The 22,025-nt window shown below is 41.7% G+C and overlaps 1 protein-coding gene across 3 annotated transcripts in view; it reads left to right on the top strand.

Moving 5' to 3' along the window:
- Positions 1 to 22,025, top strand: part of b3gat1b (beta-1,3-glucuronyltransferase 1 (glucuronosyltransferase P) b) — a 226,906-nt gene that overhangs the window by 88,666 nt on the left and 116,215 nt on the right. For all 3 annotated transcript variants that reach the window (XM_028810370.2, XM_028810369.2, XM_051931493.1), the window contains one exon: positions 1,465 to 1,567. The gene's annotated coding sequence lies outside the window, so the exon portion shown is untranslated. The remainder of the gene's footprint in view (positions 1 to 1,464; positions 1,568 to 22,025) is intronic.

Genomic DNA, 22,025 nt, shown 5'->3' with positions numbered 1-22,025 from the left:
ACACCCATCACCTGCATGTCCCCTCTCACCACATCTATAAACCTGAGTCCACTACAACTCCTAAATCCTTCTTGCAAGGTGAACTTTCAATTTTCAGCCCTTCCATTGCCTATTCAAACCTAACATTTTTACTTCCTTTGTGTAATACTTTACATTTACTGACATTAAATTTCATCAACCACAGATCTGCACAAGCCTTCATGCTATCCCAGCCCCTTTGTAATGATTCAATGGATTTTAGGTTATCTGCCAGTGCACCTAAGTTGGTATCATCTGCAAACTTAACCAGCTTAGTCATTTGGATATGTGAGCTGGGCACTTAAGTCCAGGAGACATCAAGAGAACCACCGCTAACATCTCATCAACAGACTAATACAACATCCATCCATTTTCCAACCCGCTGAATCCGAACACAGGGTCACGGGGGTCTGCTGGAGCCAATCCCAGCCAACACAGGGCACAAGGCAGGAATCAATCCTGGGCAGGGTGCCAACCCACCGCAGGACACACACAAACACACCCACACACCAAGCACACACTAGGGCCAATTTAGAATCGCCAATCCACCTAACCAGCATGTCTTTGGACTGTGGGAGGAAACCAGAGCGCCCGGAGGAAACCCACGCAGACACGGGGAGAACATGCAAACTCCACACAGGGAGGACCCGGGAAGCGAACCCAGGTCCCCAGGTCTCCCAACTGCGAGGCAGCAGCAGTACCCACTGCGCCACTGTGCCGCCCTAATACAATATAATCTAATAAATTCATTTTTTACATCTCTCTTAACTGAGAGCAGCAAGCTCTATAATAAGTTTCCAAAAAAAAAAACCAACAACTTTTATAAAATCCATTATTTACACAAATAAAAATACAGATTAGTTTAAACACACAGCAAAACCAAGTCATTCCAAACAGATTAACATAAAAGGGTTGTAACAATATACATCTATTAATATTATCATTTAGATATGGGGCAGATGACAGCACACTACAGGAAAATAAAAACTCCAGTCAGTAGCATCCTGGAGAAAATGACACACCAGGGGTCCACGGTCAGTTATAACAGGAAAAGTCAGGAAGTCAAACTTGAATGGTCCCCGTCAGGATGTAAGGTTCCCATTAGGATTACTAAGAAATAAATTATATATCCTTTAAACAGAATTGTTCTTAGAGCTGCTTCTGAACTATTTTTAAAAGTGGAAATGCTGAACACTAATGCATCCTAAGCCTGTTCATTGTTTAAAAATGTCAGAGTTTCAAAGGCTATTTTTTTAAGTTTGTCACATTGACAATGATACTCCCATCCATTTGAGCTGTTTGAATAATGTATGTCAAAATGTCACCATTCAGTGGAAATTTCTGATTAAGCTGTTTAGCTTCATTAACCTTCATGCAGAACAAGAGTCAAAGTAGCCAGTTTTCACTATTTGAATGTCGTCTGAAACTTCCTTCTTTTTAATTTAGGAATTTTTTTGACTGTGGGCAGTCTGAGGACCCTCTGCAAAAGTCTGTGCAGCCAACAACCCAGACATAATCGCAACCTGCTTAAGGCTGAGAGCTTACATGTGTAAGTACAACATGTGCTGATTATTAAAATAAATGTGACTTTATTGAACCTGAGCTTTGCACTTGCTAAATGTTCTGAAGGACACCTGAGGAAAGGTACAGTACCTAGGGAGCATTTTGAGGAGATTTCCATGCTATAAATATGATGTTGAAAACGCCATATTTAAAACTCTTATATATATATTGGCATACCTTGCTTTACATCTCTGCATTGTAGGAAGGCGGCTCAGGTCTCATAAAAGAGTCACCTCTGACTCCATGTTGTCAGGCAGATTGAAAATTCTTCCCACGATGCACTGTCAGTAAAACACCTGGACAGTAGAGCTGGCTGGTAGTGCTGCACTGAATGATAATCATCTCGACGTGCCAAGAATTACTAGCTGTGTTTGATTAAAGAGGATGGTGAAGAGCAAACATTTTGTCCTTGTTGCCCTACAGAGGTGCAACCCCACATTAATCCATCCTGTTTTACAGTATCTGACTGTCCCTTCTAAATCGACGAGGGGTGACAGGATGATAACACCTGTAAGATGGATCTCAGAGCTGGGAAAACTTATCTCCTTTGTAATTTTGGATTTTCCAGGCCATTTCTGTTTCTGGCTATTTTGGCCTCATTCCCTAATCTAAATTATTAGAATTGGATTGCATGCCACTGTTTGCCAGTATTTGTCCTTGAAATATGATTTGTGGTAAATGCTGATGGCCACTAATAATCATCACTCAGTCCATTTCAGCTAGTTGTCACTTATGAAATACTTTAAGGGATTTATCGAGAAAAGATGGGTGGAATATGAAATCAAAGTGCATTTCTTTTAGTTGTGATTAAGTAAAAGACATCTGCTAAATTTATTGTGTATTTGAATGAAAATGTTCAATTATCATTCCATTTTAATCAGTTCAGTGTCGCAGAGACCAGAATCCATCTTGGTGCAGTATCTTCAGAAATCAGCAGTAGACAGGTTGCCAGTCCATCGCAGGATTTGCTCACTCACTCTATTACATTCTGTTTCCAAGATTTGTTCATTTTATTTTTCCTACAATATTTTTTTTTAAGTTATTTTCTTGTCTTCTTTGTGAGTCAAGCCTGGGGGCTGTCAAAATCAGGGCCTGTTAAAGCCCATGGAGGCATTCCTTGTGTGATTTTGGGCTATACAAAAATGTAATTGTTGTTGTAGTTGTTGTTTTGCCACGGGTAGCATCAGGGTGATATCTCACAGCACCTGAAGCTCATGGGTGATCCTCAACCTGAATCCTTTGAGGTTGGTCATTCTCCCTGTGTCCATATACAAGTGTATCTCCCAAATGACAAAGACGTGCATATTTAATTATTTGACAACTCCTACAGTGGATCAGTGGGAGCATATGTGTTTGGGTGGCATGGATCAGTGTCCTCTCCAAAGTTAAATCCTCTTTGCGCTCAATGCTACCAGAATGGAAATGCAGATTTAATAAATTAAAAAGTGGATTTTTGCTGTTTGCAATGTTTAGAAACATCTTAACAGCCAAACAAAAACTGAGAAGATTTAATGTGTTATATCACAAAATGGCCAAAGTGGTGTGAGGTTTTCAAAAACAGCCAGGGATGCAGGCTTGAATCTCACCATCCTGCCCTGAGGAGGTGCTCCAGAAAGCAGTTTAGCTTCCATTAAAGTGGTTTGCTTCAGCCTAAACTGGGCCAAAATGCACTTCAAAATCAAAGTTTAAAAATATATTCTGAAATATCCCAGAATGCCCCAGTAAGGAAGGGATCACCATCAACTCCTGCCTTGTACAAAGCAAGGCAATGAAATATCTTTATAAACAGTGGATTTATTTAAAGAACAGAAAAGTACAACAAAAATACTTTGCAGGAGCAAAAAATTAGCAAAAATGATTTGCCAAAGCAGCAATCCAAAGCAGCCAAATCCCAAATTGAAATCCACTAGAATGATCCCAGAAAGGGAGCAAAATAAGTCAAGAACCAGAGTAAAAACTCCAAGAAGACACAATATTTAAAACACCCACCAAAATCTACCAGTGCACATTCAGAATGAACCCCATTGGACTTCAATATACAGTATATATATATATACAGTGGAACCTTGGGTCACGAACGTCTCAGACCACGGCGAACGAGCCAGTTTCCCTTCTGGTTCGTACGTGATGATGATTTCCGCACATGTTCAGTCTCTCCCTGTGCATTCCCTGTGCAGCAAGTGAGTGAGAGAGAGAGAGCGCGCGAGAGCCCAAGCAAGCGAGAGAGAGCGCGCGAGCGAGAGAGAGAGAGCGTGAGCAAGCGAGCAAGAGAGAGAGCGCGTGAGCGAGCGAGCAAGAGTGAGAGTGCAAGAGCGTGAGCGAGAGAGAGAGCAAGAGCGCGAGCAAGCGTATATATATTTACATACAGCTCATACAGTCCGGAACGGATTAATTGTATTTATATACAATCCTATGGGGGAAATTACTTCCGGTCACGACCAGATCGGGTTGACCCGAGGTTCCACTATATATATATATATATATATACATATTGTGACACAGGCGCTATACCAGCGCCTGACCCGACACATACAGACACGGGGGGCACACTTATAAAACAAATAAATGTTTTATTTTTGTTTTCTTTTGCCTGTGGGAAACGCCTTCCCTGTTCCCACAGGCACAACTCAAAACCAATACTTTCTTCTCTTTCTCCTCCACTTTAATCTGGCAAGCTTAGTTCCCCTCCTTCCGACTCTGGCTCCCAGAGTAGTGGCTGCTGGCTCCTTTTATAATGCACCCAGAAGTGCTCCAGGTGCTTGATGACCTATTTCCGGCAGCACTTCCGGGTGTGGTGGAAAAGCTGCTCTGTAGGGCTCCCAACACAGATCCCAAACAGGGCTGCACCAAACTCCAACTCCCATGAAGCCCTGCAGGAGTCCCAGGCACCGCTGCAACCCAGGAGTGCTGCCATCTAAAATTCCAGGGGAGGCGTCCCGGCCGGACAAGAATCCGGCCATCTGTGACAATATATACAGTAGATCCTGGGACTTCCTGATCTGGCTAACTATTCTACCTAGAGGGCAAGAAAAAATGAGAACAACTGGAAGAAAAGATGTAAAGGAAAAAAAATATAAATGAAACAATGGTCTGAACCAGGAGGACAAAAACCTCGGGACAAGAACAAGGACAAAAACGAGTTCAAAATCAGTAAGAAATCAAACACTAATTAACACAACTAAAGCGCATGAAGGGTTAAGGCAAATTAGGCATTCAACTATCGCGCTGATCTTAAAGCAGGAGGACCCAGCCACAACAGTTGGTTGGTGCACTGATAAGCTTGGCCTAGGGCGCAGAATAACTTGGGTATAAGATAAGCATTTTCATTTATTACTGTTTTACTTTCATGTGTTGAACAAAGCCCCACACTGTCTTGTTAAATGTCTTGGTGGCATTTTTGCCATTTTCAGTTGCTGCACATCCTTGTTCTCTGGTAATGTTTGCCAAAGATGATCTGTACAGCTTTCCATAGCTTAAGGCCTCAAGTATTTCTAAATTTGCCTTGGTTCCTGCCTTGCGCTTGGTGTGCCCATGGGGCAGTAGTGTAGGCTTGTGGTTTGCTTGCTTAGGTGCACGGAGGTGCACAATGGAGAGCTATTGTATCTTAGCTTTAATTGAAAAAACAGTTTGTGTTTCTAAACAGGAGCAATCACTGTGTGTGTGAGACTGTGAGTAGTGTGCCTTGTAATTGACTGGCACCCAGGTTGGAATGGCTGGTACTGCTGAGAGTAGGCATTTTTCCACCACTGGAACTTTTTACAGGAACCAGCAAATTTTTTAGGAACTTTTGTTAACAGTCTCAACGCAAGAACTCAGGCCATTTGTAGTTTCTGGTAGGTAGTTCCTGGTATTTTTTTTTCACTCCTACTCCAGGATTTGCATTTTTTGTTCAACTAGGAAGTTTCGTGGGTGGTGCTCAGGTTCATGAACTGTGCTGATTGGTTGACCACATGCTCTGGTGCCGTTGTACCAATCTGTGAGTAGTTTGGACTTTGGAGAGTTATCAGTGAAGGATGGAGCGCTGCACTTCACACCACATCACTCTTCATAGCTGCTTCCCTTGAAGCAGTAATCTCCCCCATGAAGTCACAACCACTTCAAAGCACTAAGCCAGGGGGTCCCCTTTGAACTCCCGAACGAGTCTCACTTCACATTATTATTCTTTGCATGTCACATATTTTACATATAGGTTACAATTCCTATTGAGTGGTGGGAACGTGACAAAGAAAGTGGCCAAGAACCACAAGTGTCTCAGAGTCTGCTTCATACAGGAACTAACTGGTTCCTGAAAAACAAAGCATAATTCTTTACATTTATATAGCGCTTTTCTCACTACTCAAAGCACTCTCCACACAGGGAGGACCCAGGAAGCGAACCCACAAACTCCCACAATCTCCTTACTGCAAAGCAGCAGCACTACCACTGTGCCACCTGTAAGGACAAGTGGCAGGGTGGTGGCTCTGAGGCTAGGGATCTGCACTGGCAATCGGAAGATTGCCGGTTCGAATCCCGTAAATGCCAATAGGGACTCTGCTCTGTTGGGCCCTTGAGCAAGGCCCTTAACCTGCAATTGCTGAGTGCTTTGAGTAGTGAGAAAAGCGCTTTATAAATGCAAAGTAATTATTATTAAAGCATCCATTGTCTTCAGCCTTGGCAACCTTGAATCGGACCAGATGACTGGACTAATGACTTTTTTACTGCTCAGATTCCGGTTAGTTAGTTGCAAACAACAAACTCTGCACAGTATAATCAACTTGAAGTCACAAAGGCACAAGACTAGTATGCTCAAAGGGAAGCCATAAATAGTTATATTATTTCAATGGATAAATTGATTCACAGTGAAAATGATTGCATCAGCATAACATTGGCAGTCCAAAAACAATATTTATAACAATACATTTAAATGTCCTTCACCTCTTTGTTGCTTAATTATTTGCAATTTTATTTACCATGATATAGCTTGACGATCAATAATTCATCTCCCAGTAATTCTCAAAAGTAAATTACCACAAGCTTCATTGTCTGTCCATTGACCTTTCATCCTGTGCTCTTTACTCTCAGTACGCCATTTGTCCAGCGCTGTCTTGTTGGTGCAGCCATCAGTGAGAGGGTAACATTCGGAACTTCCACAGTAATTAGCTTCATTCCTGCCACAAGATGTAAACAATTTGTCAGATGAATATGAAAAGCACAAGAGATGTAGGTGGTAAAGAAAAAATAAGAAACAAGACATGTATTCTGTATTTATGCTTGTATTTATACTGCAGCAGTCCTACAAGGAACCACACAGGTCAGTTTTTACTGATGCCAGACAGTCTTCTCTCTTTCCCAGTTAAAGTTTCAGTACCAGTAGATGGTTGATTAAAGGCAATGGCCACCTCATGAAGACAATGGCCTCACACTTTATTCTGTTTCACCATCACTACACGACACTCTCAGTTGGTCTCCTTCTGAATTCTCCTGCACGCATTGGCTGCTTGCACTCTTTTCTCCTGTAAAACTGCTTCCTCTCTCTTTTGGAACATTAGAACTTTAGAAAATCGTTGAGGGGAACAGGCCATTCAGTCCAAGACAACTGGCCAATTCTACCCACCTACATAAATTCTCCAAAATAACACCAAATCGAGATTTAAAGGCCTACACTCTACAATACCCCTCTTGGTAATTTATTCCATGTGTTTATGGTTCTCTGTATGAAGAAAAAACTTCTAGCGTTTTTTCTGAAATCTACCCTTAACACTGGCAATTGGAAGGTGCCCAGTTTGAATCCTGTAAACGCCAGAAGTGACTCTACTCCGTTGAGCCCCTGAGCAAGACCCTTAACCTGCAATCACTCCGTCCTTGTATGATGTTAGTCTGCATCCAGCCCTGCAAGCAGGTCCTCCAATTTACAAGGAAAACATAGGGGTTGGTGGCAGGAAAGGCACTCCAGCCACCATAAAAAACTCGGGTCCCAATCCGGGTGGTTCGACATGTGGTAGGTGCAGCAATGCACTGTAATCAACGCATGCTCCCAACCTACTACTACGACTACCCTTGTTGAACTCATTTTAGAGTAACTGCCTGGAACCACTGGACTAATTCCTTTGATCATGTTACACACTTCTATCATCTCTGTTTGCTTAAATTGAACTGCTTCAATCGTTCCTCATGGCTCATACCGCTCAGTCCTGGCATCAGTCTACTCTCTGTCCTGTGGACTGCTGTGTTGTTTTTGTAGCCCAGAGACCAAAACCGAATATAGTACTCCAGTTGAGACCTCACTAGTCCATTACATAACTTCAACATGAGCTCCTTCCACTTGTACTCCACACATCAGATTGGCTGGCCCAGCGCTGTTTCAGCTGTGGAATGGCCAAATGGGGAAGGCAGCCTGATGGCTGAGGTCTCCAGGACTCTAAACAAATCCAAATCGTATTATGTGATATCATCTACTGTTAAATTCTGCTCCGTACTTGTAATATTTTTATACAGTATTGAGGATTACTTGTGTTCTGTGTATTGTATTGTATTGTATTGACCCCCTTCTTTTTGACACCCACTGCATGCCCAACCTACCTGGAAAGGGGTCTCTCTTTGAACTTCCTTTCCCAAGGTTTCTTCCATTTTTTCCCTACAAGGGTTTTTTGGGAGTTTTTCCTTGTCTTCTTGGAGAGTCAAGGCTGGGGGGCTGTCAATAGGTAGAGCCTGTTAAAGCCCATTGTAGCACTTCTTGTGTGATTTTGGGCTATACAAAAATAAATTGTATTGCATTGTATTGAATTGTATCATACTATATAACCTAACATCCTGCAACCCTTCTGAATGGCTTCCACACTCTATCTGGATGTAGACAGTGACATGTCCATGATGACTCCTAGATCCTTCTTGTCTCTTTCTTTGTCCTCCTTCTAACAGACTTCTGTCCCAGTTGTCCCATCCCTCTTCTGCTGTATGGCTAGGAAACCAAAACAGAATTACAACACCAGAAAAAAAACTGGTGCTTCAAATGATAAAAAAGAAAACATTTTAAGAAGTTTAATTAGTGACCCTACCTTGGTCCATTTATGAGTGAGAATGATGGTACATCCTCTCCAGGGTTGATTCTAGCCTTGGTTCCCATGTTCTGGTTCCCTGGTGCCCCTAAATTGAGGTTAGCCAGATGAATGAATGAGAAGAGAGTATAAATGAGAGTAAAGGATGCTGTCAGGGCTCTTGCAGTAGTATGTGACAGGCTCAAGGGGAACGTGGAGTAGCAAAAAGTGAACTTTTTATTAGGTACAATTTGCTGGATCACATCACCTTGGCCAGTCCCACATATGCAGGAGGGACACTTATGGAGCTATTTGTTTGCGTGATGACACAGAGGGAAATATTTCAGTTTTACAATCCCATCATATATTGTACCGTTGTATGGTACCAATAATGCTGCCAAGGATGCAGACAGAGATTACATTTCAAATTAATTACATGACATCAAACAGATGCAGATTGTTACTTATGTGGGACGGTGAAGGAATCTGCTCGGCGAGAGCGGTGAACAACTATATAGTAAAATCATTACTCTGTAGCCCAGAGCAATTTATTGGACAAAGAGGTGGCAATTACTTGATATATAATGTTGCTTATTAATTACACAGTGGACACATCTATGCCTTTTAATCATAAATTGTCATTTCATAAATCAGACATTGCTGGATTTACTTTTAACCATTTGAGTCCTGAATAAACACTAACTGCTTTTCGCTAATCAAGCATTCTTCATTTATTTGTTGCTCTTTGCTAAAATATTTGTAGAGTATGCTTTTTAGGATATCCACTCCAACCATCAAACCTCCAGGCAGAGGTATGAGGAGGCTATAAAATAAAAAAATGAGGCACATGTAACAAGTAGTGGTTTATATCTGCTGCCATCACTTTAAATGATTCATAAAGTGAAGGGATGCGTTTTGGAGGAGTTTTCCAGTCCATTAACTTATCCATTTCCTTAGCTTACTTTTTTATTACTGGGTTGTGAAGGATACTTGGGCTGAAATCAAACTCAGGTTCCTAGCATAGATAACCACCAGCCTGTGCCTCTCACTGCGGTGGGCTGGCGCCCTGTCCAGGGTTTGTTTCCTGCCTTGCACTCTGTGCTGGCTGGGATTGGCTCCAGCAGACCCCCGTGACCCTGTGTTAGGATATAGCGGGATGGATAATGGATGGATGGATGTTCCTCTCATAAAGATGTTATAGTATTCATTGATGAAATATGGAGGAAATCCACACTCTCCAGAGACAGCCTATGTACACACAGGACGAATTAGCAAATGTTACATACTGTAGGTGGTATCTTGCCATCATAAGACCCTCACAAAGATAAAGAAGCATGTCTTTGGGGAGAAACCACAGCAGCCATAGGAAGAATGTGCAAGCTCCAGATAGATAGTAACCCAGCAAAGAATCCCAGTCAGCAATATGAAGCACTATGCCACCATAGATTTATTGAAAAACTTAACGATTCAAAATGGATTTAGAAATGAATGCACTATGCGATGCCTGCAAAAAGTATTCAACTTCTTGGAAGATTTTATATTTTATAGATCAGTGTCACAATTGATTTACTTTGGCTTTTTGGACACAGATCAACAGAAAAAGAGTCTAATGCCAAAGTGAAAACAGATCTCAGTCTTAAGTCTGTGCACGGGTCTTTCTCCGTCAGCTTTGCACTTCTGCACGCTGCCATTTTTCCCCGATTTTCTTCACAAAGCTGTTCAAGCTCCATCAGGTGGTGTGTTAATTGTGAGTGAACTCCTTTTTCGCATTGATTATGAGATCTGGGCTCTGACTCAGCCACTCCGATACATTAACATTTTTTGTTTTTAAGCCATTCCTTTGTAGCTTTATGCGTGAGGTTGTTGTCTTGCTGGAAAACAAATCTTCTCCCAGGGTGCAGGTTGCTTGAAGACTGCATCAGGTTTTTCACATTCATTTTACCGTCTACCTTCACAAGCTCTCTACCAGCCTCTACTGTGAGTATTGAGTATTGTTTGATAGTGGCTTTCCCTTTAGGGGTGGAGTGGTGGCTCTGAGGCTAAGGGATCTGCGCTGGCAATCAGAAGGTTGTCTGTTCCAATCCCGTAAACGCCAGAAGTGATTCCACTCCACTGGGCCCTTGAGCAAGGCCCTTAACCTGGACTTGCTTCATTCCTGGGTATGATGATAACTTGCATCCAGCCCTGCCAGCAGGTCCTTCAACCTGCAGGGAAAACTCAGGGGTTGGTGGCAGGATTGGCACTCCAGCCACTGTAGAAAACCTCACACTGTTCCAGTGTGGTGCTGAGGTGTCACCTACTGCACTTGAGTCCCAATCCGGGAGGTTCGTTGTTTGGTGGGTGTTGTATCAGCGCATGCTCCTAACCCCCCTCTCCCAATAAGCTGCGACTGGTGAAACACCCTTTGTTGTATAAACAGTTTCTCCAGTCTCAGTCACTGTAGCATGTAACTCTTTCTGAGTTAGACCACCATACTGACTCACCACAAGCTAGACCTTCCAGAGCAGGGGCATTTGGACTGCAATCATTTGAAAGCCCAGACAGGTGATCTCCACTGAACTAATTGATGATTTACGTGTGTCGTATCACGTATGCAATCAGTTATTTTGTGTTTTCACATTTGTAACTTATTTAGACCATTTTGTAGAGATCTGTTCTCACTGATCAGTGTTGACTAATGTCAAAAAAGCTGAATTAAATCCTCTGTGATACAGTGTTGTACTGTATAACGATAAAATAATGAAAACTTCTAAGGGGTGAGTTCTTTTTATAGGCACTGTATACAGTAGATGAATGGATGAATTTATCATGTAAGATTGATGTAATGGTAGGTGTATTAAAAAAACAGGTGGATTTTTTGAAATGTATTGTATCATGTGGAGTATATAGATGAATGTATTATACATAGTGAATGTATGATGAATGTATTCCTCTAGAATATGCATGGATATAGATATTACACAAAGTAAATTATGAATAAACCTATTACTTACAATGGATGTTGCTATAAATATACTATACCAAGTGTATGTAGGGATTACCATATTATACAAAGTTCATATATGGATAATTTCAAAATCAACCTGTGATGCTTAACAGGTGAATGGATGAATGCATTATTCAAAGTGGATGGATGAATTAATGTGGGGGTTCTTCAAGTTTTTAATCTGAGGACCCAAATTAGAAAATAGTGGGACCCAAGAAAAGCATTATTTTCATAATGACAACAGAATCATAAAGACACAATAACAATGTCCATAGAACTAAGAAAAGTACATTTTTTTGTTTACTTTCAAGCATATTTCTGAATTACTAAAAAGAAAAGGTGGGAAACAAGTGTATTGTTAAAACAATGCCCCATTTATCCCATTTCCAAACCCAGTGCGGCCTATCCCAGCACAGAGTGGAGACAACATACGTCAGGTGTCAGTCACCTAACCTGCATGCCTTTAGAGGACGGTGGAGCACCCGGAGGAAACCCTCGTACACGCGGTGAGAACATTCAAACTCTACACGTGGAGCACTTGGGGCTTGAGCTTCAAACAATTATTATCATTCAAAATGGGAACTGATTCCTGAGGTACATCACTGTCAGTGGAAATGCTTCTTCTAAGCTTTAGTAAAGTGGAGAGAAAGAAATTTTTGGGGTGCGGAACAAGGATGTGAACATTTTTGAAACAATCGCTTGAAAGGTCAGTTATTTGAGTTGTGGCAGAGTTAGGGAATGAAGTAGCACCTTATTTACCTTCTCTTATATAAAAAAAGTCCTAATTTTTCTCAAATGTGCTCCATTTTAACAATACATTTTTCTGAGTATGCAAATTGTTTAACATACACCCACCCAGTTTCCACTTAACATGTTTAATGTCTACTGCTCATCTCCCTCTATTGATGTGTTCTGTTGTTCATATGGTTCTCAGTGGTCTAACAAATACGCCCTTCACATTACCAGTAGATGATCATTAATTGAACCACTTTAGAATAGTGTTTATGAGAAGTCATTCTTCCTCATTGTTAATGCAATACCTTCTTTGCACTTCATTTACAGGTTTAGATTTAATGTATGTCATAAGAGGGAAAACACGAGGAGGCACCGAGCAGTTATTCATGGCCACTGAAACTGCATTTAGCATACAACACTGCCACGGCACCATATATACCGCCACCTAATTCACTCTCCCTTCATAACACCCTAAAAATGGTCACATTCTTGTCCTCCCTCCTCCTCCTGTTACTGTATGTTCATTTTGACATTTGAATTTAGCACTGTGGTCCTTTACCACACTAGCTTGTCTGTGCCATTTCCTCCTTTCTTATACGTTTCTTTGCTTATCAGTCATCTCATACTGAGTATCACAGAAACTAAAGCTCTCTGCAATGCATCATTGGGTTGTTTTTACATACTGTACTACTGCAATAAATAGTATTCTAAATAGTGGGTGACATATCACTCAACAGAGAATTTAAGTAAAAGAAGATTAAGAGGAGACATGATTGAAGTGTTTAAAATTATGAACAGTGGAGTTAGTCCAGTGGATCGAGACTGTTATTTTAAAATGAGTTCATCAAGAACTTGGGGACACAGTTGGAAACTTGTTAAGTGTAAGTTTTGCAGAAACATTAGGAAGTTTTCCTTCACGCAGAGAACCACAGACACTTGAATAAGTGACCAAGTAGCTTGGTAGACAGAGAGACATTAGGGACTTTCAAAACTCGACTGGATGTTATCTATATTACTAAACTACAATTTTAATTTATGCACGGATGCACCAATACGCATGTGCAGTGCGCCGCGGCGCCCCAGAGTCAAACGCAGCGGCTTCCCAGAGTCAGTAGGTGGCGCCCAAAAACCGCCCAAACACCACAACCCACAGTCAAACGCAGCGGCCTCCCAGAGTCAGTAGTATGTATGTGCCAGCAGTCTGTGTGGCATGTTTGAATCACATAACGGTAATAACAATAAACGGAGGCACCTACCACGCGCTTCACAAACACCACAAGCAAAGTAGTCACGGCTCCAAAATGAAACACCTCAAGTAACGGAAATACAAAAACGAGCCCGTATGGATAAACAAAATGAACGAAGGCGCCTACAACGCGCCTCTGAAACTGCGGGTGCAAAGGAGTCACGGCTCCAACAACACAGAGCTCAAAGGCACCTACAACGCGTTTCTGAAACACTACATGCAAGAGAGGCACAGATCCAAAATGAATAATCCACTGTGCCACCAGTCAGTGTGTATAGGTTGGAGTATGCTAGGACCGGCAAGCTTTGTTGGGCTGAATGGCCTGTTCTCATCTAGAATGTTCTAATTCATACTGGGGCGATCTTGACTAATTTTACTACAAAAATATGAGGCGACCCATGACAGACATGGCTTAAGAAACACTGAATAAATGTGTTATGCAAAATGGTGTCATGATTTCATTGTATAAACGTAATGTATGGATAAACATGTCTCTCGCAGTGGGTATATGAATGAAGGTGTTAGACTAAATAGACATGTTGGTGAGTTCAAAAATGAATAGAGCATTTCACCATATCCAGGTAAGGACAGATCTGGATTGCATGGTTTGCATGTTGTGATCACAAACAGTGACACCACCTCAAAGTTTTAAGTTTGTCTGGGAAAGGAACTATACAGTATAATCAAATGTATTATTATTATTATTATTATTATTATTTGGACTGTTCTTTTCATAACAAGAGCTCCTTACTTCTCTCTGTCAACAATCAACACTTTGCTTTTCTTTCTTCTTTGCATCTTCCAGGCCTGAAATATTAGCAGGTCAAGTGACCTTTATAGTTTGTTGCTGTCAAAGGCCAGAACTCTCACTAAGGGCTCGTTTATACTTCACGCTCAGAACACGTACATGCACGCATCATGGCTGCCACGCGTTCCCAACGTTCATTTGATGCGTACTCTAAGCACGTCCTCAGAAATTAACGCAACGCGTGTGCGAGTTGCAGTACCAGCAATAAGTCGGGGGGTGGTGGGAATGTGACATCAGAGTTTCTGTTTACTAACTACATGTCACAGAAAGCCGCTTTGTGGATCCTACAGGTTTGATGTGCATGCTTCAATGTTTGATGAATGGTTCAATGTGGTGAAACAAAATGCCGACATACAAATACAGTATATTCAAGCGTCACTTACTCTCCATCATAATAACACAATACATTTTAAAATTCTCACATACCATCTTCTGCACTGTCTTTTTTTTTTTTGCACCGTCAGAACAGCAACATAATGTACAGCGCTGTATTTTAGCCTCAGAGAAAAAAATTAAAGGCATGGTGAGACGGTTCATTCTGTGATTAAAGTGGAAATTTTGGCTTTAATCTCGAAATGTCCACTTTAACCTCATAGTTTGCTTTATCATTAAAGTAGACTGTCGTAAACATCACCATAAATCTTACCCAGTTGTTAATCGCTACGTGCTTATGGGGCTTCCTCCTGAACTGACAGCAGCGGCAAGCAGCAATCGCTACACAGAACTCATTACATTTATGATATTCCAGCTCTCTGCACATTTAGAATCCTTAGATTTATACTTGATATCACTTTCATGATGAAATGCATTAAAGTATGTATGTTACATTTTACAGATAAGTCGTTAACTTCATTTAAATAATGAATACTGATAATAATTACACATGTTGTGGTGGCACGGTCTGCCTCGCAGGTTGTCACATCCCTGGTGTTAACTGCCTGGTCTTTGCGTGTTTTACTGTTGGGTTTCCTCATGTGCTCCGGTTTCCTTCCAAAGACATGAATTTTTGATGATTTGGTGATGCTAAAATGAGACTAGTGTATATGTGTGTTCACCTTGCAATAAGCTGATGCCCCGTCCAGAGATTTTGGAGCATGCATTGCGTCGTGTGAAGTATAAACCTGACCTTAGTGTTTCGCATCAGTGTCTGTGAGAAGAAGCCGCATTACCAAGTTCACTTATACTGTTTGCTCACTTTATGGACCAGCAGTCTTCAGACAGAACCAAATCCCCAATATCGATTTGAACATCCACATCAGTCTCCATAAACCTGTGCCTTTATAAAGAGAATCGGAAAGGGGAATCTTCAGTGAGGACATGCCAATATTGGCAGTGAACACAGCTGCTCAAAGTCAGAAGGACAGTCTATTCTCGGCAGTAAGTCACTTCCAGAAAATCTGGAGTAAAAGTAGCACTTAAGTGAAAAATGTATCTACATAGCCGTCAATTACCCATCAAGTGTTAGCAAGGCCTGCAGAGAAGATGAGAGGTTAGGTGCAGACCAAGGACAAAATGTTCTTCATTTTTTTCCTTTTTTCCCCCCTTGTGGCTATGTGTTTACATATTTGAATGTTAGTAGTTTACTGTTTGTTTCTACCATAAATCTGCTTATAGGAGAAAGATAACAGAAAGGCAAATACTGCTGGATGAATCAGTGAGATATACAAGAGATAATCCAATACGATTATACAAATCCAATTGTCTTTTTTGGGGCAAAGGAATTAGATTTGCTGGCTGCTTTGTACAATGTGGCTGTAGAATCTGTTTTTGTAGCGCATTCTCTCACCAAAGCTATTGAGTACCATAAGACAGATAAACCAGTTTATTTAACTGCTCATGAGAAGACCAGCGCAGATGGTCAGGGTAAGCCTGTGTGGCAGCTGGTTTTCAGTTCAGATGACCTCCAGATTACAAAACAAGTGTCACAATGCAACCACTTCCAGATTTTAGGACATTCAATTATCTAAATATTCACATGAAAATTATTTGAAATTGCCTGCAGTTCTGAGCCTACACTCACTTGGGCCTGAGGTGCTGTATGATTAGAAGGGAAATGTTGTAGCTGTTTGTATTTCATACCTTCAGGAGAACAATGTTTTTTGCATGCTTACCTGCATTAAAAATGCCACCTTTCTTCTAAGAGGATGTAGAAGAACGGGGTAAAGTCCAAACACATGTGATTCACTGCCTTCCGTTCGCTCCAACCTCCTTCTTCACCTTTGTCACCATTTCCTTTTTCTCTCGGCCACTGGTGGATACAACAATGGGCACAACGCTCACCTTGTCCATTCTCCACAAGCAGTGTATTTCTTACATCAGTTCTGTGTACTTCTGCATTTTACTTGTGTATTTTATAAGTTGTTCAGTGTCAGTAACATCTGTATTCCTTTTGTTTGTCTACCAGTGGTCTTTCTCATCCGTTATGGTGGATAGTTTGCTCTGTCAGTATAGTTCTGTCCCAGTGCAGTTTATGTGTGGCATTTTCTAGTCCTGTGGTGGAGTGTATTTATAATATTTTTTGTAAATGTCTACCACTTTGTGCTGTAATGTCATTTCTTGATGTCTCATGTTTGCTGTCTGATTGTGTTTGTGCATATTACGTGCCTGTATCAGCAGTTTACCAACGTGATGTGCCGTGTCGGATTGCTTCTTGTTCCTTGTGGCAGTATCCACATGTACTGTCTGAAATGTTAGAGTCCTAAAGAATTTATTTTCTGCAGTTTCACATGTTTATAACTTGATCTTGTATGGCTAGCTTAAACCCTTCTGTCTCAGCAGACATACCACCATGTCTTAGCCAGCTATTTGACACAATCAAGTTCAAGAGTATGTCTGCCATGCAGTGTTTTCTGGGACCATCCTTGTGCTTTAAGTTGTGTGGTCATTATGTCCTCTGTGATGTTGTCTGTGGCATGGCGGTGAAGTGGTGTGAAGTTTGTGTCTGCATGAACTATTGCTTTGTGTAGTGTTGATGTATGTTGTTCTCTCTGGAAAAATTATCTTAAATTTTGAATCTGTGTCTTGTGTAAATGAATTATGTCTATGAGACCCCTTCTTCCCTCAGCATGTGGTAGAGTGAGTCAGTGTATTGCTGCTTTATTGCTTTATTATTATTGCTATTTTACTGTACATACATTTTATTGTATGTGTTTCTTTGTTGATAAGATCTTGGTAGAAAATTTAATTTTCCAGTCATTGGTGGAGATATAACTTTCAAAGAAAGAGCACAGATTGGACACGGAGGCACACGTATAAAATTAATACACTTTTTATTTTCTTCAGCTGGAGGGCACATCTTCCCCATGTCCCCCAGCCACAACACAGTCACAAAAGACCAACACACCAAAAGCAAACCACTCTTCCTCTTTACCACCACTCCTCCCAGGCAACCTCATCCTCCTCCACCCAACTCTGGCCGCTGAGTGGTGGTTGCTGGCTCCTTTTATTGGGCACCCGGAAGTGTTCCAGCTGCTTGATTGCTGACATCCAGCTGCACTTCCGGGTGTGACGAAATTAGTGCCCAGAAGGGGCCAGCAGCTCCTGCTGCAGCACCCCCTGGTGGAGCCTGCAGAACCCAACAGGGCTGCACAAAACTCCAACCCCCATGAAGCCCTGGGGGAGTCCGAGGCACCGCTGCAACCCAGGGAGCCTGCCATCTAGCGTCCAGGTGGAGATGTTGTGTTTCCCATGCTTGCTCCCCTGGTACATATGCTGCAGGGGTGCCCCGGCCATCCGTCACACCACCCATAACCTCAGAATTCAGACTTCAAGAGCAAAATGCAAAGGAAGCAGCTTTGTGTGACCTTTAGCTACAGCCATAATGGTGTTTGTCACTAAATATATATTACATCCAAAGGAGAAATGACTAGCAGGGTTATATAAGCATAAATTAATCAGAAACAACCACACACTAACATGCCTGAACCAAACCAAGACTGAAAACAATCAATATCTTCAAAAGCACCCTTCTATTCCTTTTATATCAGTTGAAGTGTGCAGAGATTCCTATTTTTATGAAGTGCTGTTTTTTCTAGTGTCACTTTCATTTAAAGGCTGTAGTTTTACCTGTCTCTTTTAAGCAAATGTCCACGGGTCATAAGTACTTCATTCTTTGCAGACGTACTGTGAAATAAAAGTTTAAAATATGAATAATAAACTACATTCTAACACATCCACCAATCTGTCTTCTCAACCTGCTTATCCAGAGGAGGGTCACTGGGGAAGCTGGAGCCTATCCCAGCAAACAGAAATAAACCCTGGACAGGGCGCCAATCCATCACAGTGTGAACACACTCACACACAAACACACGCCAGGGCCAGTTTAGCAATGCCAAGTCACCTGACCTGCACATCTGTGGGAGGAAAGACATGCAAACTCTATGCATGTGAACTTCAGTCTCACTGTTGCGAGGCAGCTGCACTACCATACCCTACGTTATATTATTGTATATTTGAATATTTACACATTTTTGTTGTGCGTTTTCAAATCTTAATTTCTGGCTAATTTCAGAGGCATACTGCAGATTGTTTTGTTTTATATAGAAAGCTGAAAGTTAACTTTGAACAGGAGCACAGTGAGTGAGAGGAGGTAGTGTTGCTGCACCATGGGGTGAGTGGGAAATGTGTGAGAGTGTGTGTGTGGGTGTGTGTGAGGGACTGAACTCTCTCTCAAAAGAACAAATGAGCAGGAAGGCATGTATATTATAGATAGAATCAATACTAATGTAATAATGATTGGTCCGGATTCAAAATTTCAGAATTGATACATATCAAAAGAGCAATATTTTTAACAACATTAATACATAGAAGTATTTTAATTGGGTTATTTGATGAGGATTGTGTTCTTTATTAAGCATACAGTAATATTCTTGAAATGTATATATGGTCAAGGGTGATTTTCGAGTAATGTTGTCTTGCTTGTAACAGCAAATTTAGTTTAGATTAGATTTGAATTTCGATTAGATTAGATCAACTTTATTAATCCCAAGAGTAAATTCAGATGCACGCAGCGTCAAAAACAAAGATACAGACTATAATACAGCCAATCAATTAATCAAATGATGCATAAATAAATAAATGTATATTGTGCAGATATTTCAAAATTGACATAAAGGGTACATTGGGAGGAAGCATTGAATTGCCTGATAGCAGTGCACAGAAAAGATCCCCAGAGGTGCTTCTTAGCATACCATGGTGGAATGAGCTGGTGGCTAAAAGTGCTCCAAGACAGTGTCTCCTGAAGCGGATGGAGGGGATTTTAAATGATGGTGTTCAATTTTGTCATCATCTTCTTTTCCACAACAACTACCACTGTGTCCAGGGTTCACCCTGTGATAGAGCAGGCTTTCCTGATAAGTTTGTTCAGGCATTGTGCTTCTTTTGAGCTCAAGTTGTTTCCCTTGGAGACTGCAGCGTAGAACAAAACAATGGCTACTATGGACTGGTAGAACATTTCCATTAACTTGCTGCATATAAGAAAAGACTTGAGTGTCCTTATGAAGTCCAGTCTGCCCTGGGTCTTCTTGTAGAGCACCACTGTGTTGTCAGATCAGTCTAGTTTGTTGTTTATGTGGACCCCCAGGAACTTGTAGCTCTGCATCATTTCTGCATCCTCCCCCTGCATGGTGACTGGTCTCAGAGGCTCCTTGGCACACCGGAAGTCCACCACCAGCTGTTTTGTCTTGCTGATGTTGAGTTGCAGGTTGTTGTCACTGCACCACAAGATGAAGTCCTCCACAGCCTTCCTGTACTCTGACTTGTCTCCATTATTAATGCAGCCTATGATGGAGGAGTCATCTGAAAATGTCTGTAGGTGGCAAGCGCTGGTATTATAATGAAAGTCTGTTGTGTAGATGGTGAACAGGAAGGGAGACAGGACAGTTTTCTGAGGTGCTCCAGTATTACACACCACCATTTCTGACACACAGTACTTCAGCCTCACAAACTGCTGTCTGTTGGTCAGGTAGTCCATGATATAGGAGATTGTGGGGGCATCAGAATTCAAGGCCTTAAGGTATTTCCCCCAGTCGATGATGGAGAATGGTGTTAAAGGTACTGTCCAATTCGGAGTAGGCTTTGTGGAGCATGTAGATCAGAGAATCCTCCATACTTACTGTATATGTGCCTGAACTGCCTCGTGAAAAGGTTTTCAAAAATAAAACAGGACTGTAAAATGGGGCGTGGGTGAGAATTAGAAAGGATTCACACTGAAGTGGCAACAGGTAACAAATGGTGAGAGATCCAGCTAAAACAGACTTTGTTTTGTACCCTCAAGTATAATTCAAATGATTAACCTTAATTTCATGCCAAGTTTCATCTCAAAGAGCCCTTCGCAAATACCCAATCGACCCAAGACCAATATTCTGAGGGACAGATGCATTTTGTCAGCTGCAAGGTTTCAGCGGACATCTTACAGCCAAAACAGAGCAGCCTGCCAGGTTTACCAAATAACACAGTTACATTTTTAAAGGAGTAGAAGTTCCTCTTCCAACTGATTTTTACCAGAAGAAGGAGCTTCTTTCATGGATGGACAATCACCCGAAGAGTCGCATAGTGTGGGGGAGGAATGATCTCCTCAGTCTGTTAGTGGAGCAGGACAGTGACAGCAGTCTGTCACTGAAGCTGCTCTTCTGTCTGGAGATGATACTGTTCAGTGGATGCAGTGGATTCTCCATGATTGACAGGAGCCTGCTCAGCGCCCGTCACTCTGCCACAGATGTCAAACTGTCCAGCTCCATGCCTACAATAGAGCCTGCCTTCCTCACCAGTTTGTCCAGGCATGAGGCATCCCTCTTCTTTATGCTGCCTCCCTAGCACACCTCCGCGAAGAAGAGGGCGCTCACCACAACCGTCTGATAGAACATCTGCAGCATCTTATTGCAGATGTTGAAGGATGCCAGCCTTCTAAGGAAGTATAGTCAGCTCTGTCCTTTCTTACACTGAGCATCAATATTGGCAGTCCAGTCCAATTTATCATCCAGCTACACTCCCAGGTATTTATGGGTCTGCACCCTCTGCACGCAGTCACCTCTGATAATCACGGGGTCCATGAGGGGCCTGGGCCTCCTAAAATCCACCACCAGCTTCTTGGTTTTGCTGGTGTTCAGTGTAGGTGGTTTGAGTCGCACCATTTAACATTTAGGGTGGTTGGAAGGAGTTTCAAGCATTTCAGGAGGGTCCCGAGGCATAGAAAAAGACTTTGGCATTGGAGGGCTTAAATGCTGAGAGTGGAAATGAAGTAGCACTCTGCAGACATGTGAAAGGAAGAAAAGGGGACCGAGCTTGTGCAGATAGATTTGGATCTGTACAATCACATACATTTAGAGTATAAATATTGAGAGATTCACATTCATATTTTTGAAAACGAGGAACACTTTACAAATCTTGAAAGTCATATGTCCCAGCTGGTCAATATGAATAAAATAGTATGATTTGCTCTAAAATTCGTTTACCCAATTTAGGAGTGAAAACTGAATTTAAGCTTTTGTTAATGACCTGGTCAGAAGTTTGGACTGCATAGAGGAGGCTCCTCAAACTCCTACAGACGCACCGTTAATGACTATCCTTCACGTCAAGTGGGAGTACTGATACTAATGAAGGCCCGAGTCCATGAATGTTCATCTTTGCCAGATTGACCATGTTATCTATATTTCAGAC

The sequence above is a fragment of the Erpetoichthys calabaricus genome, chromosome 9 (assembly GCF_900747795.2).
Source record: "Erpetoichthys calabaricus chromosome 9, fErpCal1.3, whole genome shotgun sequence".
Lineage (NCBI taxonomy): Eukaryota > Metazoa > Chordata > Cladistia > Polypteriformes > Polypteridae > Erpetoichthys > Erpetoichthys calabaricus.
The sequence above is the reverse complement of the archived record's forward strand: the minus strand, read 5'-3'. Positions and strand labels throughout refer to the sequence as shown.